Below are 26,816 nucleotides of genomic sequence, written 5' to 3'. Positions count from 1 at the left end.
AAGGAGCCGCACACCTACGACGATCAGCAAACCTCTTTTGAGTAGCAGCAGCACGACAAAGAGCAGCATGGACCTGATCCCACATCTTCCGTAAGGAGGCGAGGTGCTCGTCCAAAGCGGGCATTCCCTTGTCGGAGAATACACCGGGAAGGACAGCGGGTTGGAACCCATAAGCCACCATAAAAGGACTTGCGCCAGTAGAAGAATGAGACACAGTGTTCCTGGCAAACTCAGCCCAGGGAAGGAGACGGGACCAGTTGTCCTGGTGTGCATTCGTGAAACAGCGTAAATACAACTCCACAGACTGATTTGCTCGTTCGGCAGCTCCATTAGATTGCGGATGATAGGAGGAAGTAAACGATAAGGAGACCCCCATCTCAGCACAAAAGCCTCTCCAAAACCGAGAGACAAACTGAGGGCCCCTGTCAGATACGATATCTTGTGGTATACCATGCAAGCGGAACACTTCTTTGGCAAACACCTGAGCCAACTGAACCGCAGAAGGTAGCTTCTTAAGCGGAATGAAGTGCGCCATTTTGGAGAACCTATCCGTTACAGTCAAAATTACTGTCTGCCCATCAGATGAAGGAAGATCCACAATAAAGTCCATGGATAAGTGTGTCCACGGTTTCTTGGGTACAGATAGGGGCATAAGGAGTCCCAGGGGTTTAACATTAGGGGACTTACACTGTGTACAGACACGGCAAGCCTGCACGTAATCTACCACGTCTTTTTTGAGTGAGGGCCACCAAAACTGTTGGAGAAGACCCTTGTAAGTCTTGGTAACCCCTGGATGACCAGCCGTTTTGGCTGTGTGAAATAAAGTCAACAACTTCTTTCTGTCTTTTACTTTCACGTACAGCTTACCAGTAGGTGTCTTAGAGGGTGCTTGGGGTTGGTATGACTTGATACCATCAAGAAAAAGAGACGAGATAACCAAACGGGTAGTAGCTATTATATTAGTTGTGGGTACAATGGGCTCAGGAGTGGAGGTAATAGAATCTACAGGTTCGTACTGGCGGGAGATGGCATCAGCCTTGACATTTCGATAACCAGGCCTGTATGTGATTATGTACTGAAAACGTGAGAGAAATAAAGACCATCTAGCCTGACGAGAGGATAACCTCTTAGCATCTGCGATATAGGATAGATTTTTATGATCGGTTATAACCAAAATCTTGTGTCTAGCTCCCTCTAACAAGTACCTCCATTCTTTAAATGCCATCACTATAGCTAATAATTCCCTGTTCCCAACGTCGTAATTCTTTTCAGACTCTGACAAGCGTTTTGAAAAGTAACCACAGGGAAGGAGGGGTTCGTCATACGATTGTCTTTGTGACAACACTGCTCCTATACCTGATTCAGAGGCGTCTACTTCCAGTACAAAGGGAAGGGAAGGATCAGGATGGTGTAACACAGGGGCAGTGGCAAATGCCTTTTTTAGAGTCTCGAAGGCCACAATAGCATTAGGATTCCAAACCCTGGGGTGTAAACCCTTTTTAGTCAGTTTAGTGATAGGGGAAATAATGGATGAGAAGTTTTTAACAAACTTTCTATAATAATTGGCAAACCCTATAAATCGCTGTATTGCCTTAAGTCCTTGGGGAAGGGGCCAGGACAGTATAGCTTCCAATTTTGAAGGATCCATGCTGAATCCTTGTTCAGAAATAACATAACCCAGGAATTGTACAGAGGTTTGGTCGAATAAGCATTTCTCTAATTTACAATAAAGACCATTCTGCAACAACCTTTTAAGCACCATCCTAACATGAGTATGATGTGTCTTCAAATCTGGAGAATATACAAGTATGTCATCTAGGTAGACTACAGCACAGACATGCAGTAGATCTCTAAGGACATCGTTTATGAGGTCCTGAAAAACGGCAGGAGCATTACACAATCCAAAAGGCATGACCAGATACTCGTAATGCCCACTACGCGTATTGAACGCCGTTTTCCATTCATCATTCTCCTTAATACGAACAAGGTTATAAGCCCCCCTGAGGTCTAGTTTAGTAAAATATCTAGAACCTTTGACACGATCAAACAATTCGGTAATGAGGGGAATCGGATAGGCATTTTTAATCGTTATATTGTTTAGGGCTCTGTAGTCTATACACGGTCTCAAATCGCCCTCCTTTTTTGCCACAAAAAAGAAACCAGCACCAGCAGGAGAGGAGGACCTTCTAATAAAACCTTTACTTAAGGCCTCTCGTATGTACTCCTCCATGACCTGGTTTTCTTTCTCAGAAAGAGGGTAGACCTTACCCCTAGGAGGCATAGTACCCGGTAATAGGTTTATGGCACAGTCATACTCACGGTGTGGGGGTAGCTTATCTGCCTCCCTTTTTTCGAAAACCAAAGCAAGGTCTGCATACACAGAAGGGACAGAAACAGAAAGCGGTTTAGCCGTGGGCACGTTAAGTAAACAAATGGGACGTACTTGGGCCATACAGTCTCGTTGACAAGATTCCCCCCAGGAGAGTATGTCTAAACAACCCCAATCAAGTACTGGGTTGTGTTTCACTAACCAGGGAAAACCCAGAACTATGGAAGCAGTAGGGGAGTCAATTATTTGGAAGGTTAACCTTTCCTTGTGTAAAGCACCCACACACATCTCTATATCTTGGGTCTCATGGGTCACCAGAGGTCTCTCAAGGGGTCTACCATCTATGGCCTCAACGGCCAAGGGTGTGGCCTTTTGGATCAAAGTCAAGGCTGCGGTTCTGGCAAAGGTCTCATCCATAAGGTTGTCAGCCGCACCTGAATCGATCAAGGCTTTAGTTGTTATGGTGGTTTTATTGACCAAAAGAGAGACCGTAATAAATGGTCTGGAGATGGACACATGAGGGGACAAAGTCATAACACCCGAGGCCGACCCCTCTCTAGGCCTTAGGTGCTGGAGTTTCCCTGTAATTTAGGGCATGTATTACAGTGGTGACCCCTCTTTCCACAATAGAGACATAACCCCTCCCTTCTACGATACGTTCTTTCAGCCTCAGTTAACCCCGTAGCACCCAATTGCATGGGTTCGGGGGATGGTTGCCTAGGAGCGGGTAACGCTAGTAATGCAGTACTGGGTAGAGCAGGTAACACCCGTGTATCCAGCCGTCTTTGACTACGTCTCTCTCTAATGCGGTTATCAATAAGGATTACATAGTCTATAATATCATCTAGAAGGACAGGCAGTTCCCTGGATGCTATTTCATCCAGTATGTAAGCGGCCAAACCCTCCTGAAAGGCTGTTACGAGGGCGTCGTTATTCCAAACCACTTCAGCTGCTAGAGTGCGGAATTCGATAGTATAATCCGCTACAGATCTGTTACCCTGTCGAACCCTAAGCAGAGCTTTGCCAGCAGAGGCAACCCTACCGGGTTGATCAAACGTGCGTTTGAATGCGGACAAAAAATCCGCAAAGGACATAGGAGACATATTTTCCCACATGGGGTTTGCCCATGCTAAAGCTCTCCCAGACAGGTGGTTTATCAAAAAGGCAATTTTGGATCTGTCGGTGGGATAGGAACGTGGATTCATCACCAGATGGATGTCAATTTGATTGAGGAAACCACGACACAATGCTGGGTCACCACTATAGCGCTGTGGCGGTGTCATATGGACTACATGGGCAGGAACGGGTACTGGAGTGGCAATGGGTTCGGACACAGCAGCAACCGCCTCCTGGACGGCAGGCTGCAGGTGTGCAGTACGAGCCAGTATGGTCTGCAAAGCTTGAGCAAACTGATCCATACGGTGGTCCAAGCCATCCATTCTAGCCTCCTGATTAACTAGGAGCTGTGGTATGTCAGCAGGTTCCATTATGGCCCTGTTGTAATGTCACGATCCCGGGGAACCCAACACGCTAACACACACACAGACACACACACAGAAAGTGTGCTGTACCGGTCCTTAGAGTGGCCGGGCTAAGCACACAAAGAATAGTCAGGAGACAAGCCGAGTAAGGGGAACCAGAAAACAGAATAACGAGAAACAAGCCGAGGTCAAAGGGTAGGAGAAAGTCACAAAGTCAGTATAACAAGCCAGAGGGTACGTAACCAGAAAGCACACGTTCACAATCGATACTATAAAGCACAGACCACAACAGGGCACAGATAGACAGGAAAGGTAAGTATTTAAATCCTAGCCTGAATCCTGATTGGCTAACCACCAATCAGTATTAACAAACACACGTGGGGGATATCTATACCCCCCACTGTGTTTGTTGCACTGTAGCTTTAACGCCGGGTCACGTGAGTGACCCCGGCGCTTAGATAATAGTGCCGGCTCCCAGCGTGCAGCGTTAGACATGCTGCCGCTGGGAGGAGGAGAGGAGGACGCGAGCGGCGTGTCAGGAGGAGAGGACGCCGCTCGCTTAACGGTAAGGGGAGAGGGGACCGCGGGCGGCGACGGACCGAGGGTGAGTGCTGCGAGAGGATTGCAGCCTCCCCTCACCGCTGCCCGCGGAGCCCTGACAGTAGTACGGGGTCCATGGACAAAACCCTATTAAGATGATTCATTATTACATCCATATATTCAAAAGAGTATATTCAACAGATTACTGTAAGAGGAAGGTTATACAAATGTATACACATATTTAAAGATGTATACATAAGTACAACACACTAAGTGCAAAACAAAATGCTACAAAACATGCGAAGAGTTAATAAAAAGTGCAAACAGTTAAATAAAGTGCATCAATAATCAATGTAATACATTAGAAGGAAAGTGCTTAGGCAAATAGTAAAGTGTATATAATGGCAAAATGCCATACTTCAATAATGGTACATATCACATACCTAAAGTGACTAAATATATATAGTAAAAATACTTTAAGTGATCAATTCATTTATGTTGACTTCTATAAAGAATGTGATAAATATAGCACATAAAGAGTAACCTATCCGTGAAGGGATATTTGATATTGATAGGATCCTAATAACATAATTAGTTGATCAGCAGATGTATAACTTCTTATCGACCAACAGATGATCAGAAGGAGGTCTCTCAAAAGGGTGAAAAGAAAGAAAAGAACCTAACCGAGCAAGGCCATAGAAAAGCCTGTAAGGACAAAGAGTTAATAGTTTAGTATAATATATAAAAACAAATCAATCAAGGAGGAGATCTTCAGATTAAAAGTGACAAATCATATTCTAGGTTCAGCCCTCTAGGGGATATTGTATCCAATTCCCTAATCCAGAACGCTTCCCTCATTAGCAATCTTTTGATTCTATCGCCCCTCCTAAGAGTTTCAGGGACATGATCAATAATTTGAAAATGGAGCTGAGAGACATTATGATGCGCTTCAGAAAAATGGAATGGAATGGGCAGTTCGATCATTTTTGTACGAATTGTGGATTTGTGTTTGGAGAACCTCTCTTTCATCTTTTGTGAGGTCTGGCCCACATATAAAAAGCCACAGGGACATTTGAGAATGTACACTACATATGAGGAATTACATGTCAAGAAGTGTTGTAATATGTACTTTTTACCAGAGTGTGGATGATAAAGACATTGGCCTTGTATCATAGAGTGGCATGCCACACAGTTATAGCATGGGAAATTACCCTTCCTGGTCATTTCAGGTTTAATTATTGGTAGTTCTGCTCTCACCAGTCTATCCTTTAACGAAGGACACTTCTTGTAAGCTATCATAGGTTTTGAGTTAAATTCAGGAATATCCGGGTGACAATCCGACAAAACATGCCAATGTTTAAAGATAATTTTGTTGAGAGAGGATGAACGTCTCCCAAACTTAGAAATAAACGTAAGTCTTGCATTCTTATTATCTTTCCGTCTTGGAAGTAAACACTCCTCTCTGCTTTTATTTTGAACTTCGTCTAATTGTCCTTTCAGAAGAGCCCTAGGATAACCCCGTTTGAGAAATCTATCAACCATATTATTTAATTGGGTCTCAATTTTACTAGTGTCTGAGACCAGCCTTTTAACCCTCATGAACTGGCTTTTAGGTAAAGCCTTAAACACAGAAGAGGGATGGTAACTCTTAAAATGTAAGAGGGTGTTTCTATCAAGCGGTTTTCTGAAGACATTAGTCTCAAAACCCTCGGACCCCTTGGTAATTAATATATCCAAAAAGGGAAGTTCACTGTCACTATGTGTCATGGTAAATTTAATCGTCCGAGAACAAGAATTCAGAAAGGAGAAGAACTCATCTAGGGACTCCAATGTGCCAGTCCACAACACCAGTACATCATCGATATATCTGATCCATTTGTCCACATGTCTCTTAAATAGTACATTATCATAGATACATTTCTCTTCAATCTCAGACATGTATATACCGGCGTATGTGGGTGCCACATTGGAGCCCATAGAAGTTCCTCTAAGCTGAAGATAAATATCCTCCTGAAAAAGAAAATAATTGTCTCTCATCACCATTTCCAATAATTGAACCAGAAAAAGTAAAGTATCACCCTCAAATCCTAATGTCACAAATGCATTTTTTGCTGCCGAAAGGCCCAGATCATGTTCTATAGAGGTGTAAAGACTAGTTACATCAAAGGAAACCAGGGTATAATTCTCAACATTCCTCACTGTCTCTAGTATTTTTAATACTTCTGTCGTATTCTTAACGTACGACTTGATATTTAACAGAAAGGGTCTTAGTAGGCAGTCCAAAAATTGTGCAAGGGGTGACAACACCGAACCTATCCCTGCTACAATGGGCCTCCCTGGAGGGCATATTAGGCTCTTATGAACTTTGGGTAACATATAAATTACTGGCACAATCGGTGTTTTTTCATATAGAAACCCATAGGTATCTTGATAATTAATTTGTCTAAAGCAGACTTAAGTAATTTATCAATTTTAGCTTGCAACATATTAGTAGGATCACAATCCAATTTTTTATATGTCTCAACATCTCGTAATTGTCGCAGTACTTCCTGTACATAATCACTCCTGTTCTGGACCACAATAGCACCACCCTTGTCCGCTGGTTTAATAACCAGATCCCTATTATTTTTCAATGAATTAAGGGATCTCAATTCAATTTTAGTAAGATTTAAAGGACAAGGGTGGTGTTTGTGGCCAGATCTCGAGTGGAAAAGAGAGTCCACATCTCTTTGGACTAGGTTAACAAATGTTTCAACCGCATGGTCATTGCATGGAGGACTAAACAAGCTCTTTTTCTTGAGCCCAGTATCACTTAGCTTAATATCTGTACTTCTTATAGGTTCCTCAATCAAAACAGGGAGGACACTTTTAGAAAAGAAAGCCTTCAACCTAATATTACGAAAAAAACTTGTTAGATCTAAATCAACATCTAATCGATTAGGGGTATAACAGAAAGTCAAACCTTTAGAAAGTAAAGACACTTCTTCGGTGGATAATTCAACAGAGGAGAGATTAATCACTATATTTTCTTCCGTTTGGATACCACTTGTTTCTGTCTCCATAGTGATGGTAAAGTTTTGCTTCTTGTGTTTACTTCTCCTAAGCCTCTTTCGCTTGAGTCCCCCCTGGATGGGGGGGTTTCCCCTAAAAAAGATGAGGAACTCTCTTGTGTTGCTTCCAAATCTGTATTTGATGATGTACCATCAGTATATCTCACTCTTTTCTTGTTTGACCTTGATGACTTATATTTGGGGATTCTTTTCATAGGATGTACATTCATCTGTGTTTTTGATTGCCATCTGTACACATTACCCATTTCATAGTCGATTAGGTCTCTATGAAACTTACTTCTCTTGCGCTCTTCTATTGTTTTTCTGAGAGCTTCAACATTAGTAGATATTTGTTTTTTGATTTCAGAGGGTCCTCTCCCTTCCAATGATTCAATAAGTTCCTTATCCAAGGTGTCCACTCTCTTCCAAACATGTGTTCCTGACCCTATAGGGATAAACCACCATCTAGCCCCCCTGCCCCCTCATGCCTCCCTAAATATAGTAAAATCTTACTTGTATTCAAGCCTGAAGCTGCAGGCTTTGTCCCTGTTTCCTTTTGACCTGCCCACTGCCTGCTTACATCAGCAGAAGTGTTAGCTTGATCCAATCACAATGCTTCCCCATAGAATTGGCTGGGACTGACAAAGAGGCAGATCCCGGGCAGACCCAGCACAATTCAAACACAGCCCTGGCCAATCAGCATCTCCTCATAGAGATGAATTGAATCAATGCATCTCTATGAGGAAAATTCATTGTCTGCATGCAGAGGGTGGAGATACTGGATGTTTGGATGCATTTTAGGCAGCCATGACCCAGGAAGGATCTCTAACAGCCATCTAAGCAGTGGCCAGTGAAGTTATCACTAGGCTGTAATGTAAACACTGCATTTTATCTGAAAGGACAGTGTTTACAGCAAAAAGCCTGAAGGTAATGATTCTACTCACCAGAATAAATTCAATAAGCTGTAGTTGTTCTGGTGACTATAGTGTCCCTTTAACTTGTTTTGTGGACTAGGGGTGGTCAACGTATGATGACTGAGCCTTTCTCCCCATGTTGTTTGTATATACACCCTGTTCCAAATTATTATGCAAATTATATTTTTCTCAATTACCTAAATAATTGATGTAAATAACAGTCAGCATAATTATCATGTTATCAACTATTAAGAGCACAATTCAAATTTTATTGAACAAACCTCCTAATGATAACAGTATTTTCTTTAAACATAAAAAACTTACAATGCACTGTTCCAAATTATTACCGACAGTAAATTTAAAAACACTTTATAGGTTGTAAAGAACTGAAAATTACATGAGTTTGCTTTTTCATGATGAAAAGTCATGATTTTATGAAAGACACGGAGGCGAGTATTGCTTAACCCTTTCTTTACTGTCCACCAATAGCAGCAAAGAATACAAACAGTAAGAAAAAATGGTAACCATAGTGATAGACCACTCCCATACCAAGTCCCAGTATAATAGTCAGCACCTCCCCACCAAATTCCTCTTTCTCTGGAGATGCTACACCAAACCAGCAAACAGGAACCGATGAACAGACCAGAACCTCAGCAGACCAAACCATCCCGAAATCCAGCCAGATACTTATCAGGAACCATCTGTGAACTGGGACTAAACCATCAACAAATGACTAAGCGTCAACAACAGGGAGTCCGTCACAGCACCATCCATAGATCTCCAGCCAACGTGGTGAAGTCTTGGGAAGAAGTGAGGATCTTTCTACAGCACCAACGGCGCAGAATCAACCCGTGAAAACATAAAAAATTGGGGCCCGTTCTATTGCCCCCTTCGTGTGGAGAGCCGATAGTTCCTCGTCTATTAGGGCAGGGTCTGTCCCTGAAAGTACAATACGGTGAGAGGGAGGAATATGACACGGGGTGTCGACCAACTCTATGTGAAAGCCCCTCACTGTGGTCAGAACCCAGGCATCTGAGGTGATGTCTAACCAGGCTTGGAGAAAATTACGGAGTCTGGAGTACGGAGTACGGAGTACGGATATTGGAAAAAACATGAGGTAAATGTAAGCTTACTGTAAGGGTGTCTGGAACCGGGGTTCCCTCTGAAGCCTCTGGAGCACCATGGCCTCCCACGAGAGGGGAAGAAAGGGGACTGTTGTCTCGTCTCCTGGTAGGATGGTCTCTGGTTGTAGAAGCCTCATCGCGATCCACAGGCGTGGTATTTAGACCGGCCGGACAGACGGCCCCTGAATCTGCCGGCCCTGGTAGAGACCCGTCCCTGAAATACCCTCTTCATAGAGGATTGAGCCTTGTCCAGTGCTGTAAAAGCACCCACAAAGCGCCCCAGACCCTTTATAAAGGATTCTCCAAACAACAGGCCCTGGGCATCTTTGCCCGCCTCAGTGAGAGTGAGGTTAGCCAATTTGGGCTCAATTTATAAAGAGAATGGTTTTACGCCGCTCAATAGACAGGGAGGTGTTCACACTGCCTACTATGCAGATCGCCCTCTGCACCCAGCCACGGAGTTCTTCTGGGTCAACCTGCCTGTTTTCGGCTCTGGCTAGTTCAGCCAGGTCAAACAATTTGGCCAAAGGACCAAAAATGTCCAGGTGTTTGTCCTGGCATGATTTTGAAGCGGAATCCAATCCCTCGGACATTTTGGGGTCAACAATAGGGGTCTCACAGACTTTACTGAGAATCAGGGATCTAGGACATTCTGCCCTGAGTTTGTCGCGCGCCGCCTTGCTAAGGGGGCGCCATACCCAGTTCTCCAGGCACTTAGCCACATGGTCCGCTGGGAGTCATTCTGCTGACCTCGAGTGATGGAGAGCATCCAGGTCAAACATAGGTTCCCCAGACGGATCCATGAGGGCGGAACCCACGGTAGCTGGGGAGTCGCTGCGCAAGCCACTCATTACCAGCCCCGATGGTGCGGGGCAAAGGGGTCAGTGTCCTGCCCACAAATGTCGTCATTGGAGTCACATATGGACTGAGCATCAGCCTCCTCACAAGACCCGATTTCTGAGTCGGAGTCACTCTCCTTTTGTGCTCTAGCACATTTCCACTGCTGCGCCTGTTCTGCCTGGCGCGTAAAGGCTCTCTTGCGTGACATAGGCACCCTGTCATGGGTGGATATAGTCACACCAGTCGTATTGTATCTGGAGGCAGGGGGACTTAAGTGCCTGGAATGGCCGTAGCCTTTCTTGGAACATCCCCTATAGGGCTTAAAGCAGAACGCGGTAAGCGCGTCAGCATGGCCGAGCCTTCTGCGGCCAAAGGGCGTGCCAGTAAGGCCTGTGAAATAGTCTGGGAAAGAGCCGAGGACATGGAGCCCATGGCGGCCATAATGGCATCCGTAACGGAGCGCTGTAGAGCTAGAGATTGGGCATCGTCAGGTACTGACATAGGGTAACCTGCGGAGGAAGGGGGGCCAGAGCTGGCAGAGGGGTTAACCAAAGCATGGGGTATATCCATTTCCCCAGAGGGAAGGGGGGTGGCAGGCACTTTGGACTTGGGCATAATAAAATTGCTGTGAGATATCCCAATGACACCAAATATAAAATAGTAATATATGCTGCAGGGAGTTGAAAGCTAAAATGAAAATGACAGGGAGAGAACAAGCTAGCAGGAGTTAATCACCCCAGACTAGCTAGACCTTATTAGAGGGTAGAGATAGGGAGCTCACCAGGGCCCAGACTGTCAGACAGGAAGAAGGAGCAATGGAGTCACAGACAGCCTGAGAAAGATAAGGCAAACAGAGAAAAAAGATAAGAGCAACAGGAGAAGCTCAAGTGATAGGGATACTAATAATAATACCCTCAAGAGGTCTGGAACCCTGGGCTCAAAGGATAACACAATATAAAAATCCACAATAGGATAAAACATGGAAACATAAAACATATGGAAAATAAATAAGTAAATAATGAAACTACAAGCAAAAAAGCAAATAAATGGTACAGGTAGCAACAGAGCAATAATGTGTCATGGAGTAACACTTCCGGGTTCGGCACTCAGCGGTGAGGAGCCGGACCCCACCCCCCTCTGACACAGCTCTGACGGTATTTAGGGAGACTGGGACGGAGAGAGGGTGCTTGGTGATTGATTGTGTGAGCTAACGTGTGAGCTGCCTCCGCGAGACCGCGGGCTCCACAGGCTCAGCTACTGGGAGCTACTTCCACCAGAATTACCTCTCCACAAGCTCAGACAAGCCGTTCCAGCCTTTGAGCAAATGCAAGGATTGCTGCATGCCATAAAGGATTACTGGAGAACGGATACTTTGCTACTTTACAAGTGGACCATATCTCTGAACTATTGGAGGACTACCCATATTAACCTTAAGTATATCTTTCAGCTATTTGTCTGCAATATCATTTATTAATGAACTAATGCTTGCTTACTCAAATCTTCAGCGCTTCAAGTTACTAATCTCATCAAGGACAACTCCCATCATGCTTATTCACTATGAACTGTTTCTTGCTTTGCAATTACATTCAGTGCTTCAAGTTACTAATCTCATGAAGGACAACTCCCATTATGCTTATTCACTATGAACTGTTCTTGCTTTGCAAATATTCTTAGCTAATTGATTATTGTTCCTATTGAAGATTATTCTCATGAACTAATGTTACTTAATGCATCTCTGAAGAAATACTTAATAATGAACTTTGTGTTGTTGATTACTTGCACTTCTTCTTATTGGATCATTGCCTAAATGCAATTCATTTAAGTTTAACACGTATTAAAACTTCGGTTGAATCAAGTTACCAGTGATTCTCTCTTTTCTTAAAGCTACAGTATTGATACTTAAGGATTCTCCATTTCGTCACTATTGTAATTAGGGAGATTACAAGCTGCAGTTGAGTTCCAATCCAAATCTAGTAGAGTAACATAATGAGAGTAACGTCAATAATGCAAATAAATAGTATACATAACAATAAGGCAATGATAATATGGAAGAAATTAGTCATGTACTTATCTGTTTGGTAGCAGCAAAGAAAGAGGAATTGTGTGGGGAGGTGCTGACTATTATACTGGGACTTGGTATGGGAGTGGTCTATCACTATGGTTACCATTTTTTCTTACTGTTTGTATTCTTTGCTGCTATTGGTGGACAGTAAAGAAAGGGTTAAGCAATATGAGCCTCCGTGTCTTGAAATAAAATTGTCATTTGTTGTGTTTGCAGCATATTTACTGAAATCAAAAGCTATTTCAATCAAGCTTATAACAACATTTTAACTTTTTAAACATTGTAACAGGTCACGTTACATTTTAACATAGGACCCCTTATTTGATAACAGCTTCACGGCTGACGTGCTGACGTGCTAACGTGCTGGCGTGCTGACGTGCTGACGGCGGGCGTGACGGAATAGGAGGGGTGAAGGACTCTGTGGAGCATGGCGAGATACACCACGCTGCTATGAACGCCCAGGGTTCCCGCACGAGACACTGAGACACTGAGTTTTCCCGAGTTGTGTCTTCTCTATAATACATAAGCTGGAGTACGCAGGCTTCCATAGGCGTAATACCGCCCTCTGAATACACATGTGGATGATCCCGCCTGGATACTCACTAATGCCGATTGTAATTTTCTGGATGGACGAAGTCACAACAGTCACAACTTCAGCAAATTTCATCCCTGTATGACACCTGAATACGAAATCTCAGATAAGTGCATTACTTCATAATTCAAAATTCTTCCAGTTATAATGTATAAGGCAAATTACTAAATCATATATGGAATTACTATTTTTTTCCTCAACATTCTACTGAATACCAGCAAGGATATATATCCACATTAAATGAAGACAGTCAAATGATGTAAATTCATATTATGCAATTGTACGACCCCACTGCTTAAGGGAAAAAAAATTGAGACTTAAACTTAAACTGGTGATTTAAAACATCTTCTAATATCTGCTGCCTACTTAAAACTTGTCAATAAGGGCTGGTCTACTAAAAAAGAGACCTCATTAATGGCCTTAAGATAAACTTAATACAACATAATTAAAAGGCCATGTACTTATAGCTAATGAAGCTACTTAATTGATGTTCCACCATATTTTATAATTGCACCATTTTTATTACCTAAGTGAAAAACTTGTGACCGAAAATATCTGCTATCTCACCAAAACCGACAATAAGGGCCGGTCAACTAAGCAGTGACCTCAACACAGATACAAGAAAAACTTAAGCATTTAAAATTATAATAAAAAAAAAAAAATGTCTTCACTCTAATTGAAGATAATAATGGATGCATAATTATAATTTATATCTCCATCAGCTTTACTGATTAAGGGGAAAAACTCGAGATCTAAAACATCTGCTATTTTATTAAATCTGACAACAAGATACAGTCTATTAAGTAATGCCTTCATTCCTGCTTTAAGAAAAACCCTAGACAACACATCCAACTGCTAATTGATGTGCAACTATATTGTTTATTCACATCACTTATAGTGACTAAGTGGATTACCTGAGATCCAAACTATCGACTTTCTCAACAAATCTCTAACAGTGCCTGTCATTTAAGAAGACACTCTATACAGTCCTTAAGAAAAACCCAGTCAATAAAACAAAAAAACAAAAAAAAAAAAAAAAAAAAAAAAAAAAAGGCTATATACTTATAGCATTGGAAGACAGCCAATGGTAGCATAATTACACTTCTCAACTATATTATCCCTACTGCATAACGTGGAATATTCAACATTCAAAACACTTGCTATCTCATTTAAATTGACAACAAGGTCCGACCAACTAAGAAGGGATTCCAGTACGGCCTCAAGCAACAACCCAGACAAGAATATTAGAAATTTTACATAAAAAATCTAAAATCAAAAGTTTACATATTTACACAAAATGAAGACAGTCAATTAAGCTCAGTTATACTCAAAAACTGAAATATTTTTAATGTCCCACTGGTAATTTTGAGATTGAAAATACCTGCTTTCCAATTAAAATTGATAACAAGGGCCGGTCACTAAGTAGCGATTTCAATATGGCCTCAAGAAAAACTCAAGACAACAAAACCTCGGGAAAGAAGGATAAAAAAGAAGTACCTCAAGATAGATCAATGTCTACATATTTCTCCCCTCAACAGCATAAAGAAAATACAAAAAACAATAAACATAATTTGGATGAATCACTGATTAATGTGGATAACCCCATGACTGAGGAAAATAAGGATCTGATAACCGCCTCTCAACTACAAGACCGTTTAAGCGCTAATTTGTCAGAAATCAAGAATATTCTAAAAATAAGTACTGCCGAAATTAAATCAGAAATTAAACAGGAAATACATGCACTTATCGCAAGATTTCAAAATTTTGAAGATCAAATAGCCAAGATGGACTCTCATATTCATTCCCTTACTGATGAAAACAAACAAATGAACCAAAAAATCCAAGAACTGGAGCTGAAAATTAAAGATATGGAAGACAGAAGCAGACGCAATAATCTGAGGTTTAGAAATTTTCCAGAAGCAGGTCCACAGGAAAATTTAAAACAGACCTTATATCAATATTTTCAAGCTTTGAATTTACCCGTTGTTATACCGGATAATGTTATACAACGATGTCATAGGATGTTCAAGCCCCAAGCTCTTCAAGCAGACATTCCCAGAGACATTATCGTTTCCTTCACTTCTTCCGAATTTAAAGATACAGTTCTTCGGCTTGCAAGATTAAACACGACAACTACTGGACAATTTGAGAAGATCCAGGTTTATCAAGACCTATCATTCGCTACCAGAACGAGAAGAAAATCATTCCACCCTTCAACACAAATTCTTAGAAAACTAGACATTAGATATAAATGGCTATTTCCAGTAAAAATAGCCCTCACTTTTGAAAGCATCAGGGAGACATTTGATTCGAACACAAAATTGATACAATGGATAAAACTAAAGAATTTGATAACAGAATAGGAATAATGAGTGTCTCGTTGGGGTGCTAGGGCGCTAGGGAGGGAGAAAGGGAAGGGAAGGAATTTAGTGTTATTTATTTATTCAAATTTATTGATAACTTGTTATTTTGTGTTTTTGTTAAAATACACCATAGATATTATTATCTTATATTCCTTTTACAAAGTAGGATAAATCTTAATACTTCAATGTCGTTTGATGTAGACACAATATTAACATATTTTAACTTCACATTTATGCTGATAACTACTACTTTTGTGCTATTAATCACGTTATGAGATATATACAATATTTACACATAGATACTCTCACTCTATATTCAACTGGATTACACAGGGGATACACAATACTAATCCCGAGGGTTCCCTTAGTGGTATATTTATACGGTTATACAACATACTTCAGGCATATTTATTCACTTATCTATTTTTTTTTATTTTTCATTATTTTTTATTTATTTATTTTTTTTTCTCTAACTTTTTTGATAATGTTGATAATACGACTTACAATTTATATTTCACACACGGGACACACAATATTAACCCCGAGGGTAACCCCTTCTGATAACAGCTTCACAAGTCTTGCATCCATTGAACTTGTGAGTTTTTGGACAGTTTCTGCTTGAATTAGTTTGCAAGATGTCAGAATAGCCTCCCAGAGCTGCTGTTTGGATGTAAACTGCCTCCCACCCTCATAGATCTTTTGCTTGATGATGCTCTAAAGGTTCTCAATAGGATTGAGGTCAGGGGAGGATGGAGGCCACACCATGCTTTCTCTCCTTTTATCCCCACAGCAGCCATTGATGCAGAGGTATTCTTTGCAGCATGAGATGGTGCATTATCATGCATGAAGATGATTTTATTACGGAAAGCATAGTTCTTCCTTCTGTACCAGGGAAGAAAGTGGTCAGTCAGAAACTCTACATACTTTGCAGATGTCATCTTTACACCTTCGGGAACCCTAAAGGTGCCGACCAGCTTTCTTCCCATGATTCCGGCCCAAAACATGACTCCACCACCGCCTTGCTGACATCGCAGCCTTGTTGGAACAGGGTGGCCGTCCACCAACCATCCACTACTCCATCCATCTGGACAATCCAGGGTTGCACAGCACTCATCAGTGAACAGGACTGTTTGAAAATTAGTCTTCATGTATTTTTCTGCCCAATGCAGCCGTTTCTACTTGTGAGCATTGGTTAGTGGTGGCCGAATAGAAGGTTTATGCACAGTTGCAAGACTCTGGAGGACTCTACACCTTGAAGTCCGTGGGACTCCAGAGTCACCAGCAGCTTCAAATATCTGTTTGCTGCTATGTAATGGTATTTTAGCAGCTGCTCTCTTGATTCAATGCATGGATCTGGCAGAAATCTTCCTCAATGTGCCTTTATCTGCACGAACCCGTCTGTGCTCTGAATCAGCCACAAATCTCTTAATAGTGCGAAGATCACGCTTAAGTTTTCGTGAAATATCTAATGTTTTCATACCTCGTCCAAGGCATTGAACTATTTCACTCTTTTCGGCAGCAGAGAGATACTTTTTCTTCCCCATATTACATGAAAATGGTCGTCTGCTTAATAATGTGGAACACCCTCCTTTAGAAATTTTTCCTTAAATTGGGCTTACTTGGCAATCTAATTATCACAGGTGTCCGAGATTGTTTTCAGTGATCAAAAGAGCCCTGAGACACAATGCCATCCATGAGTTAAACTGAAAAACTAAATATTTAATCTTTGTCACACTTAAATAGAATTTGCATAATAATTTGGAACAGAGTGTAGTGTAAACTGGATATAGTCCCTCAATTCTTAGTGACATTACTGCGGAAGGTTTATTAGACATTTTAAATTCTTAAAAGACTGTCGCCTCAGAAGTGGCGTGGCCAACTGCCGAGGAGAGAAGTCGTATGCAGTGAGTGCTCCCGACCCATCTGACCCGTTAGCCTGGTTAATCAACGCAACTTAACGCCCAAATTACAGACTACGAAATGGCCCCCACAAAACAAACTAAGTTCACGGAGCAGCTCAGTTTACCCAACGGGGCCGAGGAGAGTGCATGAGGCCTAATCAAGATGGCGACGGAGGCCTACAAGCCTCGGAGGCCCAATCAGACTCAGAACAGGAGTCCAGCCGATATACTGATGCTCCAGTGTCGGGAAAAAAACCTAATACTCGATGTTACAAGAGTTCAGAGACACACAAAAATCGTTTCTAAACAAAGCGTTTCGGAAAATTGACCAAATAAAAGTAGGGCATACTATAATCTGCAGAGACTTTAACTGCTCCCCTGATCCGCTCCTGGACATGAGCAGGTCCCAGCACAGGCCTCAGTATCCCTAGGCGACCACCTGTCCAAACTAATGCACACACACGACTATTACGATGTATGGCGTAATATCCACCCTCGCGTGAGGGACTACAAATACTACTCTCAGGTTCACAATGTCAGGATCCCGCGGGCGGCTGCGAGGGGAGGCTGCAGTCCGCTCGCAGCACTCACCCTCCAGCCGTCCGCGGTCCCCTTCCTGCCATGCGCTCGGCGGGCGGCGGCCTCCAAGCCACGGATGCCGCCCGCGTCTTCCTCCACGTCCCCCAGCAGCAGCATGCATGACGCTGCACGCTGGGAGACCGCCCATTTTCATAAACGCCGGGGTCAGCCACCTGACCCGGCATTAAAGACACAGTGCCTCAATCACAGTGGGAGGTCTAGATATCTCCCACGTGTGATTGTTAATTCTGATTGGAAATTATCCAATCAGAATTAATCTATAGGTTTAAATACTTACCTTTCCTGTCTCTCCCTGCCCTATTGTGGTCTTTGCTTGCTACTGAACTTGTGTTTCTGGTTACGTATTCTCTGGCTTGTTTATCTGACTTTTATGACTTTCTCCTACCCTTTGACCTCGGCTTGTTTCTCGTTATTCTGTCTTCTGGTTCCCCTTACTCGGCTTGTCTCCTGACTATTTTTTGTGTGCTTAGCCCGGCCACTCTAAGGTCCGGTACAGCACCTTTTCTGTGTGTGTGTGTTAGCGTGTTTGGTTCCCAGAATTGTGACACACATGACCTACTCTAGAATAGACTTGTGCCTCTCTGATATGTGGACACTCCCACTGGTAAAAGGAGCAAATATAGGCCCCATCAACTGGTCAGACCATGCCCCAGTACTGGTTGACTTGAAAACGCCTCATCCAGCCAGAGGCAGAGGCACCTGGCGTCTAAACGAGCCCCTGTTAGATAATCCGAAATCCCTAGCAAAGATAATAGAACAAGTCACACAATACTTCTCTGACCATACTCACTGCACAGCACCAATCACCACTCAGTGGATGGCACACAAGGCAGTGATGAGGGGGATCCTAATACAACTGGGCTCATTAGTGAAGAGAACTCGTAAGAACAATCAGGAGACGCTAGAACGCGAAATCTCCGTCCTGGAGGTTTATTAGACATTTTAAATTCTTAAAAGACTGTCGCCTCAGAAGTGGCGTGGCCAACTGCCGAGGAGAGAAGTCGTATGCAGTGAGTGCTCCCGACCCATCTGACCCGTTAGCCTGGTTAATCAACGCAACTTAACGCCCAAATTACAGACTACGAAATGGCCCCCACAAAACAAACTAAGTTCACGGAGCAGCTCAGTTTACCCAACGGGGCCGAGGAGAGTGCATGAGGCCTAATCAAGATGGCGACGGAGGCCTACAAGCCTCGGAGGCCCAATCAGACTCAGAACAGGAGTCCAGCCGATATACTGATGCTCCAGTGTCGGGAAAAAAACCTAATACTCGATGTTACAAGAGTTCAGAGACACACAAAAATCGTTTCTAAACAAAGCGTTTCGGAAAATTGACCAAATAAAAGTAGGGCATACTATAATCTGCAGAGACTTTAACTGCTCCCCTGATCCGCTCCTGGACATGAGCAGGTCCCAGCACAGGCCTCAGTATCCCTAGGCGACCACCTGTCCAAACTAATGCACACACACGACTATTACGATGTATGGCGTAATATCCACCCTCGCGTGAGGGACTACAAATACTACTCTCAGGTTCACAATGTCAGGATCCCGCGGGCGGCTGCGAGGGGAGGCTGCAGTCCGCTCGCAGCACTCACCCTCCAGCCGTCCGCGGTCCCCTTCCTGCCATGCGCTCGGCGGGCGGCGGCCTCCAAGCCACGGATGCCGCCCGCGTCTTCCTCCACGTCCCCCAGCAGCAGCATGCATGACGCTGCACGCTGGGAGACCGCCCATTTTCATAAACGCCGGGGTCAGCCACCTGACCCGGCATTAAAGACACAGTGCCTCAATCACAGTGGGAGGTCTAGATATCTCCCACGTGTGATTGTTAATTCTGATTGGAAATTATCCAATCAGAATTAATCTATAGGTTTAAATACTTACCTTTCCTGTCTCTCCCTGCCCTATTGTGGTCTTTGCTTGCTACTGAACTTGTGTTTCTGGTTACGTATTCTCTGGCTTGTTTATCTGACTTTTATGACTTTCTCCTACCCTTTGACCTCGGCTTGTTTCTCGTTATTCTGTCTTCTGGTTCCCCTTACTCGGCTTGTCTCCTGACTATTTTTTGTGTGCTTAGCCCGGCCACTCTAAGGTCCGGTACAGCACCTTTTCTGTGTGTGTGTGTTAGCGTGTTTGGTTCCCAGAATTGTGACACACATGACCTACTCTAGAATAGACTTGTGCCTCTCTGATATGTGGACACTCCCACTGGTAAAAGGAGCAAATATAGGCCCCATCAACTGGTCAGACCATGCCCCAGTACTGGTTGACTTGAAAACGCCTCATCCAGCCAGAGGCAGAGGCACCTGGCGTCTAAACGAGCCCCTGTTAGATAATCCGAAATCCCTAGCAAAGATAATAGAACAAGTCACACAATACTTCTCTGACCATACTCACTGCACAGCACCAATCACCACTCAGTGGATGGCACACAAGGCAGTGATGAGGGGGATCCTAATACAACTGGGCTCATTAGTGAAGAGAACTCGTAAGAACAATCAGGAGACGCTAGAACGCGAAATCTCCGTCCTGGAGTCTTTACACAAGAGTAACCCAACCAAAACACATCACGACAAACTAGGTAAACTGTTATGGGCAAATGCAAATATTACAAGTTTTAGAATGAAATGTTGTATTTCTTAAACTGTGTACATTGTCTTTAAGAGATAAAAGCCAACCTGCACTCACTTCAGCTGCAGGACACGGAGAAAATGTTGAGATACCTAAAGCAAAACTACTACACGACAGGGAACAAAGCAGGTAAATTATTAGCTAAACTTAGACAGCGCCATCTCCAAACAAAAATTCTGTATATAATATCAAAAGACAGGGGACAAACTATACAACCCCCAGGATATCGTCAGTGCACTGGCTGATTATTATGAATCCCTGTACCAACTACACAGAGACCCTGCAACTCACCAACCTTCCAGAGAGGAAATAACTCATTCATAGAGCAAGTGGAGCTTCCCCACATTACACGTGACCAGCAAGACAACATTGCGAAACCATTCACAGAGGACGAAGTTAGATTGGCGATAAAGTCACTACCCGCGCATAAATCCCCAGGTCCCGATGGATTGCCTAATTAAAACTAAATTAAATTAATAAACCAACTCGCACCGCACCTCACACAGCTATTCAATACAATAAAACAAACAGGGCAACTCCCGTGGGAAATGCTGGAGGCATTCATAGTAACACTACCCAAGCCCAACAAGCCCCCAATACAACGTGCTAATCTCAGGCCCATCTCCCTACTTAATGCGGACCTAAAACTTTACGCCAAGTTAATAGCAGGTAAAATCAAGCCGCTGCTATTTCAGAAGAACAAGCGGGCTTCGTACCTGGGAGACAAGTAGGGGATAACACAAGACATTTTATAAACCTGATTGACTGGGCTAACCACACCAAACAGAAGGGACTGATACTAGCTTTGGACGCGGAAAAAGCGTTTGACCGCTTACATTGGGGATACATGGAACAAATACTGACCAAGATAGGTTTCCCTGTCTCCTTCATTTCCAGCATTATGGCCCTCTATCAAAACCCATCAGCCAAGGTATTCAGCAGAGGTTTCCTATCCAAACCCTTCACTATCCAGAATGGAACACGGCAGGGTTGTCCACTGTCCCCACTCATTTTTATATTATGCCTTGAACCCCTCCTGCGACTCGTCAAAGTGAACCCTCAAGTCAAGGGCCAAGACAAACCCGAAGGACCCAAAAAGATAACCCTATTTGCTGATGATATCCTCCTCTTTCTCACAGAGCCGGATCATCTATCCCACACTTACTGGAATTGCTGAGAGCATACGGTTTGGTATCTTACTACAAAAATAACTCCGCCAAAACACAGGCGCTACCAATCAATCTACCACATGACACAATCACCCACCTAGAAAACTTATTCCACTTCGACTGGCGTCTAAAATCACTGACTTACTTGGGCATTTGTAAGTGTCACAAAAACCATACAAGCTCTCCCCCATGAGAATCACATACCACTATTAAGGCGTATTGAAAAAGACCTGGGAAAATGGGCTGCTTTGGAGGTTTCATGGCTAGGAAACATTAATTCCCTAAAGATGATGACCCTCCCATTGATCCTATACCTCTTCCGTACATTGCCCATAGCACTACCAAATAAACTGGTGAACAAATTCCAAATCACGATAAATGCTCACATCTGGAAGAGGAAACCCCCCAGAGTAGCACAAAATAAGCTGGGACTCCCCTACACAAAAGGGGGCCTGGGGCTTCCAGATATCAGAGCATACTACAGAGCTACAGCACTGGCACAGGGGATAAGACTCCTCAATCCTACACAGGCGAGCCACTGCCCTATATGGCTGTCACTAGAAAACGCTTGCCTGGGGGGGGCAGGGCCTGACCAGCATGGCGAACGGCCGCATCATGCAGGAGCTCTCTACCAAACTACCTCCTAGAATGTCTTACCGAGGCTCCTGCCGCTCACAAACCGCACAGAAGAGGGACTTAATTGTCGAGAATGATGGCTGGAGTGTTCGGGCCCGGAAAATAGAGATACTGCCTGTCCAAAACGTGAAAGAGCTGCTGCGGCCTGGTGTCAGCTCTGGGCGGGAGAGACGGACGATCTCCCGTCCTCTGCCTGTACCCCCAGCAGGACCACAAAGAATCCCATTCCCCCCCTCTGGACCGGGGGGGATATCCCGGTCCACACTCCACTGACAGCAGAGCAGAAGGCTTCGGGCAGCAAACGCAGCGGAGCAGCAAAGAGTAATCCCATACACAAGATGGCGGACACACTCCTCTGCAACAGCCGAGCCCTGCAAACAAGCGCACACAGCAGACCGATGCCTCGGGAGAGCCTGGAGACAAAACTAGATGCCATCCTGGAGGCTTTCTGGGCGAAGCTGACGGCAAAAGAGGCAAGCTCTGAACGGGACCGTCAGGCGAAAAAACAGAGGTGGAGAGCACAAAATGGCCGCGGATTACAAAGCGGCACACAAAACCACCCAGCACCCGCCACAGGAAGCAACCACCAACCTGGACCCAGTCCGGGGGTCACCAAAAGGGTCGCCAAACGACCAGCTCTCTGGCACCGACCTCGCAAGCGGAGCTTTTTACCCACACGGCAATGCAAGACCCCGACCCGGCCCCACTTTCCCCATACAGGGAAAGACCTGGACTATGCAAAGCCCTCAGCTGGCGGCTTGGAGATGCGGACTTTGGCACGGGTCTGGGGCCAGAGGGCTTCCTCACCACATCACCAGTCAAAAACAGACGTTGGAAATTACGGAGGCTCGACCCACTGCAATTACCCCATGGTTGATCTGGATGGAGGCCGGCAGCAGTGGCCCACAAGAGGCATTGGCTAACTTTCTCTGGTCCTCTACCACTATGGCTCCCTAACTGTTGCCGAACTTTCTGCGACTACCGACCACTCTTTTTTACCTTTATGGACGCAACCCAGACCCGCGTCCGCGACGGACAGGGAGACATATTGTCTACCACAACTGAGTACTGAGCTGATGCCTGTTTCTGACTTACTGTCTGTTAGTTAGTTGTCCTTACTTAAGTTGTTGCCAAGTTCAAATGTATATGCTACCGATGCCCGTAACAGGCATCGGCTGAGGGACTCCTTGCCTGCATAACTCAGCCCCCAGCTCAGGCCCAAAGCGGTGGTACACATACCCCCCCTCCCTGCGACCACATGCTAAATAGTTTACGTTTGCATCCTGTACCTTTATTGATCCCACTTTAGAAATAGCAGGTCACCCGCCAGGCCACCTAGTGGAACCTCATCTCCTGTAGATAGGGAAGCAGTAACACATCTTGTTTGCCTTTATAATCTAAGCCTTAGCTGCTGACTCCACCTGTCTACAATGTGTTCTAGAGATCATATCAATACAAAAAATGTGTGACTAATCTCTAACATTTCATATCTTATATCTTGCAATGTGCTAGCCATTAAGCGACTATTGCCTGCTCCTCCTATTGTTAGCATAGATAGATCAAACATGTTTCTAGGCCGTATACTCACAGACCCACGCTATGCATATCACTTCTGTTTTATAATATATAAAATTGTGCAGACATTTTACTTGCCATGTTTGAAAATGTATGATTTTGCGTGTGACTGCTGTTGTGGCAACACACGCTCGTTGTTAAAACATGCACAACAAAAATAAAGAATTAAAAAAAAAAACACTTGCCTGCGCCCTTATGACATAACTCACTCCTTGTGGGTAAGCACAATCCCCAGGGTGGCGGGCGTAGGATTGTTACACTGTACGCAGTTCTTGCTCTCCTCCTGGATATCTTGGAGCCCGAGCATGCTAACCACCGAAGCACTGCTACAGGAGGCCCCAATAGAGTCCTTGACGGCTCTCTCACCAGACCTGGCCATAAAAGCTTGGAAAGATAAAGGGGTGCACTCAGTGCAAGAACTAATTGAGAATGACAATGTTAAAGCATATCCGATTCTCCAATTGCAATATTCCCTAGAACCAAGGGACTTATTCTTATACCTTAGGGTAAAAATATACTGACCGCCAAACTTACACGGCTTCGGGTCAACACCCAAATAGGAACACTGACCCTTAATCGTGCGCTATCACCTAATCAATCAAAGCCCCTATCTCTCTGTTACAACGCCATCCTAGGTGGTCCGACTCCAACAAAATTATCTTACATGCATCAATGGGAAGAGGAAATGGGAACAACGTTTCCCATAGAACAGTGGTACGAGGCCATGACATTGACAAAAAAAGCATCGAGAAGCCTCTCTCTGTGGGAAGCATATTGTAAAATAGTCACATGGTGGTACTTGGTACCGCAGAGACTGGCTAGAATGTACCAAGGTACATCTGAATTGTGCTGGAGGTGTGAAAAGGCGAAAGGGTCAATACTGCACATTTTCTGGTACTGCCCAGGATTACGTACCTACTGGGAACAAGTGCGGACATTAATACTAACTACGACGCAAATGCGCCTACCATGCAAACCAGCGCAATATCTCCTACATATGCTGCCCGAATTGGAGGGACACCCCCACAGGAAAGTGATCATTAACATACTTACGTTAGTGAAAGTCAATATAGCATTACTATGGAAAAGCAAATCCCCCCCCACCACACCGGCAGTTACACAAAAATTAGACATAATTAGCTCTTATGAAAGCATAGCCTACTGACTTCAAGGTCGTGGGGAGAAATTTGCAGAGGAATGGGGCAGTTGGTTACCCAAGTAAGATGGAATAAAACCCGGAGAGCATAGGGGTTAAGGTGAAGCATTAGAAATTACTATGTTATTGGAAATAATATGTTACTATGTATCTTTCTCGCTGTACATACTATGCATAATTATCTAGATTGATAGTGAGTGAACTCATACTTCCCCCCTCCCCCCTCCCGCTTTCCCTTTTCCTTTCTGTACCCTCCCCCCACCCATCCATTAAGTTTATGACAAAATCTGAAATGTCACTTTTGTGAAATGCAACTTGGAAATTCAGGTATACCTAACCCAATGACGGCCGTTGCCGTCATCGTAGAACAAAGCGAGTTAAAATTTGACTTGTATACGATGTTAAAGGACTATCACATGACCAAGACAATGTATGTTGTACTTAACCTGAAGCTCTGCAAATCTGTACCACTTTGATGACATTTCAATAAAAAATATATATGGAAAAAAAAAAGACTGTCGCCTCAAAACATTTTTTTAATATAAAAATACTTGAAGTGTTTTTTTTTAAATTAAGTGTAGGTAAAAAAAAAGAAGAAAAAACACCCCTACCTTCAGTATATGTAAGGATCCTTCAGCCATATACATGCACCTTGGATCAGACAGTGTGTACAAACGAGAGATAGACTCTATGGTCTTCCTTGCTTCTGTGCAGGGAGTGAAGTAGGAAATACCATAGAGACTGTCAGATTTTAAACACTGTCTCACTAAAGGTATATATGCATGGATTATGGATCTAGTTTTCCCTCTTATTTTCCTTACTTTAGTAAAAAAAAAAAAGAAATCCTTCCAATATTCATGAAAGGATTATTATATTACAAAATATTTTGAGGTGACAGTCGTCGTTTAAACTTGTGTCTTTTATAGCGTGCTGCAGGGCCAAAGCCGTTTCTTTTTATTGCCTTATATTTCAGTGATTGTATAGCGTTATTTCATTGCATTTCTGCCAAACTGAATGTTGCTACATATTTGGCAGCATTGCACAAATCCCTTGAGGACACAAGGGGTGTCTCTCAAAACATATCTGTAACAACAATTAGAACCACATTCCTGTGGATTAAGGTTTTGTACTGACAGATTCACCAAGTAATTTAACAATGTGATAAAATCACATTGCAATTGTATGCCACAAATAGATTCGGCAGTATATTGCACCAAATGATACCAAATAAATTATCTTGTACCTAAAGATGAATTAAATCATTTATTGATCGAAAGATATATTCAAGCTTAGGGGCCGATTGGGAGGACCATCCTGGTCATGTATCTACAAGGATTTTCTTTCTGACATGGAGCAGGGCAAGGTAGCAGACATATTATTCTGTAAAATGTAGCACGGCTGGACTCCGCCAGGATTGTCCATTTAGTTGCTTGGGCTGTTACTAATACAGAGCAGGGATATGATGTCATGTTATATCCCTGATCCCTGCACACAGCAGGAGTCTATTTATTAAACAATCAGCTATAGCAAATGGATAACTAGTTTGCATACCAGGGCCAAAATAAGATATATTTTTTTTAATAACCTTGTTAACCTACATTTTGCACTACATTAAAAATAACAATTTAGAGAATAAACCCACTCCACTGCCCGAATAAAAAAAATATTTCACTATTTTGTAGATATTGTTTAGTAGATGTACGTCCTAAAAAAGGGGTATATCTTCAGATATCTTATCTGCTGTCTTTTTCCCATACTCCCCCAGCCGAGATTTTCTGTGTCTGCAAATGCAGCTGAATGAGAAGTCTTTGCAAGGCAGGTGCTCTGAGCAATTTCTAGCTTCTTCAGTTTAA

The sequence above is a fragment of the Pelobates fuscus genome, chromosome 2 (assembly GCF_036172605.1).
Source record: "Pelobates fuscus isolate aPelFus1 chromosome 2, aPelFus1.pri, whole genome shotgun sequence".
NCBI lineage: Eukaryota > Metazoa > Chordata > Amphibia > Anura > Pelobatidae > Pelobates > Pelobates fuscus.
The sequence above is the reverse complement of the archived record's forward strand: the minus strand, read 5'-3'. Positions refer to the sequence as shown.